Raw genomic sequence first — 5648 nt, 5'->3', positions numbered from 1 at the left:
ACCTCTTGCAGACCTCTCGAGGTGAACTCGGCCAGCAGTACTTTACGGCAAACTTTCCAGTCAAGCACAGAGTCTTGTTGAGCAACGAAAGAGCCAGGCTTCCACTTTCTGGGGAAAACCAGAGGCTCCCTTTCATTTGGTAAGCAAATATTAACTGCTTTGCTACAAAAGAAGGAAATCTCCTCTGTAAAGGAGGTCTTGCTTTCTGGCTGTTCCTAGAGGACCTGATCCTACAGTGATGACAACCGCTCAGTCATTAAAGCAATGTTCAGAAATTCTAGCTTGTTTCTGCCCGGTCTCGAACCAGGGATCTTTTGCATGTGAGGCAAACGTGATAACCACTACACTACAGAAACCAAGGTGCCACTTTGGCTGTTGCCTATGGTCTTCTGATGAGAAGCGCACATACGTACACTTTGTTCACCAGAGCGGAATGGTGCAGCGTGGCATTGGTGGTATAGTGGTGAGCATAGCTCCAGTCTAAGCAGTTGACCCGGCTTCAATTCTTGGCCCGTCCACGGGTTGTAGCTTGGAGCTTCTCCAGGTACTTTATGGTAGTTGGCACAAAAGGAAGGAATCACCTACCTGAGAATGAGTTGGTCAACAGAATGTGCCATAGGCTTCTCTGCAGGCCTCCTACGACTCTTTCTGCTTCCCACTTGAGTTCTTAGTGCTCTCTTTGCTGTTTGTAAACACGTCAGCATGCAACAGGGCACGTTTGACCCGTGAACAGGGGCGAAAAGGTGAGAACATGCGGTCTCTCCGTGTCTGTCTCTTGTTAGCGACAAGCTAGCATGCAAACTGTGATGAGAGGTGTCCATTTTCCGCGATCAGCCATCTATATAGTCAATGTTTTATATTTAATAAGCAAATATGTCTATATGCTGATTGGTCTTAAGCAGCGTTGTCCAATCTTCAGCTTTTGGTTCCAATCTAGCAGGAGCCACACCTGATTCCAATTGTTGGCTCCGCTGATCTTGGCTTTCAATAGACTAAAGTGTGGCTTCTGCTTGGTTAGAATGACAACCTGCAACCACACTGGCCCATTCTGGATAAGACTGGACAACCCTGATCTAAAGCAAATAACCACTGAGGTAAGTGCCACTTTGTGAGTTCTGAATCCGTCATGCCGGCTCGACGTCACTCGATGAACAGGGAAGGAACCGGGAGATGAGAAGACTTCCCACCGTTGAGGAATGGCAATTTCAGGTTGAGGGTGCGTTTGCTTTGCGTTTTCCCGCTTGGAAGTGGGGAATTACAAGTTGCAACCTCGTGTCAAGCGCATCGGTACACTTGTCTTCTTGATGAAGGAAAGAGCCAGGCTTCCACATTCAGTGGAAAAGCAGAGACTGCCTGTGATTTTGCAAGCAGCTGTTATCTGCCTTGCTACAAAAGCTCAGTGGAAGGGAAACCGCTCCCAGTTGACCTGGGTTCGATTCCCGGCCAATGCACCGATTGTAACTTGGAGCGTCTCGTGGTATTTCATGGTAGTTGGCGGATAAGGAAGGAATCACCTACCTGAGAATGAGTTGGTCAACAGAATGTGCCATAGGCTTCTCTGCAGGCCTCCTACGACTCTTTCTGCTTCCCACTTGAGTTCTTAGTGCTCTCTTTGCTGTTTGTAAACACGTCAGCATGCAACAGGGCACGTTTGACCCGTGAACAGGGGCGAAAAGGTGAGAACATGCGGTCTCTCCGTGTCTGTCTCTTGTTAGCGACAAGCTAGCATGCAAACTGTGATGAGAGGTGTCCATTTTCCGCGATCAGCCATCTATATAGTCAATGTTTTATATTTAATAAGCAAATATGTCTATATGCTGATTGGTCTTAAGCAGCGTTGTCCAATCTTCAGCTTTTGGTTCCAATCTAGCAGGAGCCACACCTGATTCCAATTGTTGGCTCCGCTGATCTTGGCTTTCAATAGACTAAAGTGTGGCTTCTGCTTGGTTAGAATGACAACCTGCAACCACACTGGCCCATTCTGGAGAAGACTGGACAACCCTGATCTAAAGCAAATAACCACTGAGGTAAGTGCCACTTTGTGAGTTCTGAATCCGTCATGCCGGCTCGACGTCACTCGATGAACAGGGAAGGAACCGGGAGATGAGAAGACTTCCCACTGTTGACGAATGGCGATTTCAAGTTGAGGGTGCGTTTGCATTGCGTTTTCCCGCTTGGAGGTGGGGAATTACAAGTCGCAACCTCGTGTCAAGCGCATCATTACTCTTGTCTTCTTGATGAAGGAAAGAGCCAGGCTTCCACATTCAGTGGAAAAGCAGAGACTGCCCGTGATTTTGCAAGCAGCTGTTATCTGCCTTGCTACAAAAGCTCAATGGAAGGGAAACCGCTCCCAGTTGACCCGGCTTCAATTCTTGGCCCGTCCACGGGTTGTAGCTTGGAGCTTCTCCAGGTACTCTATGGTAGTTGGCACAAAAGGAAGGAATCACCTACCTGAGAATGAGTTGGTCAACAGAATGTGCCATAGGCTTCTCTGCAGGCCTCCTACGACTCTTTCTGCTTCCCACTTGAGTTCTTAGTGCTCTCTTTGCTGTTTGTAAACACGTCAGCATGCAACAGGGCACGTTTGACCCGTGAACAGGGGCGAAAAGGTGAGAACATGCGGTCTCTCCGTGTCTGTCTCTTGTTAGCGACAAGCTATCATGCAAACTGTGATGAGAGGTGTCCATTTTCCGCGATCAGCCATCTATATAGTCAATGTTTTATATTTAATAAGCAAATATGTCTATATGCTGATTGGTCTTAAGCAGCGTTGTCCAATCTTCAGCTTTTGGTTCCAATCTAGCAGGAGCCACACCTGATTCCAATTGTTGGCTCCGCTGATCTTGGCTTTCAATAGACTAAAGTCTGGCTTCTGCTTGGTTAGAATGACAACCTGCAACCACACTGGCCCATTCTGGATAAGACTGGACAACCCTGATCTAAAGCAAATAACCACTGAGGTAAGTGCCACTTTGTGAGTTCTGAATCCGTCATGCCGGCTCGACGTCACTCGATGAACAGGGAAGGAACCGGGAGATGAGAAGACTTCCCACGGTTGAGGAATGGCAATTTCAGGTTGAGGGTGCGTTTGCTTTGCGTTTTCCCGCTTGGAGGTGGGGAATTACAAGTCGCAACCTCGTGTCAAGCGCATCAGTACTCTTGTCTTCTTGATGAAGGAAAGAGCCAGGCTTCCACATTCAGTGGAAAAGCAGAGACTGCCGGTGATTTTGCAAGCAGCTGTTATCTGCCTTGCTACAAAAGCTCAATGGAAGGGAAACCGCTCCCAGTTGACCCGGCTTCAATTCTTGGCCCGTCCACGGGTTGTAGCTTGGAGCTTCTCCAGGTACTTTATGGTAGTTGGCACAAAAGGAAGGAATCACCTACCTGAGAATGAGTTGGTCAACAGAATGTGCCATAGGCTTCTCTGCAGGCCTCCTACGACTCTTTCTGCTTCCCACTTGAGTTCTTAGTGCTCTCTTTGCTGTTTGTAAACACGTCAGCATGCAACAGGGCACGTTTGACCCGTGAACAGGGGCGAAAAGGTGAGAACATGCGGTCTCTCCGTGTCTGTCTCTTGTTAGCGACAAGCTAGCATGCAAACTGTGATGAGAGGTGTCCATTTTCCGCGATCAGCCATCTATATAGTCAATGTTTTATATTTAATAAGCAAATATGTCTATATGCTGATTGGTCTTAAGCAGCGTTGTCCAATCTTCAGCTTTTGGTTCCAATCTAGCAGGAGCCACACCTGATTCCAATTGTTGGCTCCGCTGATCTTGGCTTTCAATAGACTAAAGTCTGGCTTCTGCTTGGTTAGAATGACAACCTGCAACCACACTGGCCCATTCTGGAGAAGACTGGACAACCCTGATCTAAAGCAAATAACCACTGAGGTAAGTGCCACTTTGTGAGTTCTGAATCCGTCATGCCGGCTCGACGTCACTCGATGAACAGGGAAGGAACCGGGAGATGAGAAGACTTCCCACTGTTGACGAATGGCGATTTCAAGTTGAGGGTGCGTTTGCATTGCGTTTTCCCGCTTGGAGGTGGGGAATTACAAGTCGCAACCTCGTGTCAAGCGCATCATTACTCTTGTCTTCTTGATGAAGGAAAGAGCCAGGCTTCCACATTCAGTGGAAAAGCAGAGACTGCCCGTGATTTTGCAAGCAGCTGTTATCTGCCTTGCTACAAAAGCTCAATGGAAGGGAAACCGCTCCCAGTTGACCCGGCTTCAATTCTTGGCCCGTCCACGGGTTGTAGCTTGGAGCTTCTCCAGGTACTCTATGGTAGTTGGCACAAAAGGAAGGAATCACCTACCTGAGAATGAGTTGGTCAACAGAATGTGCCATAGGCTTCTCTGCAGGCCTCCTACGACTCTTTCTGCTTCCCACTTGAGTTCTTAGTGCTCTCTTTGCTGTTTGTAAACACGTCAGCATGCAACAGGGCACGTTTGACCCGTGAACAGGGGCGAAAAGGTGAGAACATGCGGTCTCTCCGTGTCTGTCTCTTGTTAGCGACAAGCTAGCATGCAAACTGTGATGAGAGGTGTCCATTTTCCGCGATCAGCCATCTATATAGTCAATGTTTTATATTTAATAAGCAAATATGTCTATATGCTGATTGGTCTTAAGCAGCGTTGTCCAATCTTCAGCTTTTGGTTCCAATCTAGCAGGAGCCACACCTGATTCCAATTGTTGGCTCCGCTGATCTTGGCTTTCAATAGACTAAAGTGTGGCTTCTGCTTGGTTAGAATGACAACCTGCAACCACACTGGCCCATTCTGGATAAGACTGGACAACCCTGATCTAAAGCAAATAACCACTGAGGTAAGTGCCACTTTGTGAGTTCTGAATCCGTCATGCCGGCTCGACGTCACTCGATGAACAGGGAAGGAACCGGGAGATGAGAAGACTTCCCACGGTTGAGGAATGGCAATTTCAGGTTGAGGGTGCGTTTGCTTTGCGTTTTCCCGCTTGGAGGTGGGGAATTACAAGTCGCAACCTCGTGTCAAGCGCATCAGTACTCTTGTCTTCTTGATGAAGGAAAGAGCCAGGCTTCCACATTCAGTGGAAAAGCAGAGACTGCCGGTGATTTTGCAAGCAGCTGTTATCTGCCTTGCTACAAAAGCTCAAGAAGGGAAACCGCTCCCAGTTGACCCGGCTTCAATTCTTGACCCGTCCACGGGTTGTAGCTTGGAGCTTCTCCAGGTACTTTATGGTAGTTGGCACAAAAGGAAGGAATCACCTACCTGAGAATGAGTTGGTCAACAGAATGTGCCATAGGCTTCTCTGCAGGCCTCCTACGACTCTTTCTGCTTCCCACTTGAGTTCTTAGTGCTCTCTTTGCTGTTTGTAAACACGTCAGCATGCAACAGGGCACGTTTGACCCGTGAACAGGGGCGAAAAGGTGAGAACATGCGGTCTCTCCGTGTCTGTCTCTTGTTAGCGACAAGCTAGCATGCAAACTGTGATGAGAGGTGTCCATTTTCCGCGATCAGCCATCTATATAGTCAATGTTTTATATTTAATAAGCAAATATGTCTATATGCTGATTGGTCTTAAGCAGCGTTGTCCAATCTTCAGCTTTTGGTTCCAATCTAGCAGGAGCCACACCTGATTCCAATTGTTGGCTCCGCTGATCTTGGCTTT

At 47.9% G+C, this 5648-nt stretch overlaps 1 non-coding gene across 1 annotated transcript; it reads right to left on the bottom strand.

Moving 5' to 3' along the window:
- Window positions 1–283: 283 nt before the first annotated feature.
- Window positions 284–356, bottom strand: trnav-cac (transfer RNA valine (anticodon CAC)). The gene has a single exon. It is a non-coding gene; the product is annotated as a tRNA-Val (tRNA).
- Between the last annotated feature and the right edge of the window lie 5292 nt (window positions 357–5648).

The sequence above is a fragment of the Ictalurus punctatus genome, unplaced genomic scaffold, assembly GCF_001660625.3.
Source record: "Ictalurus punctatus breed USDA103 unplaced genomic scaffold, Coco_2.0 tig00163696, whole genome shotgun sequence".
Lineage (NCBI taxonomy): Eukaryota > Metazoa > Chordata > Actinopteri > Siluriformes > Ictaluridae > Ictalurus > Ictalurus punctatus.
Note: the sequence above shows the minus strand (reverse complement) of the source record. Positions and strands in the feature narration are given on the sequence as shown.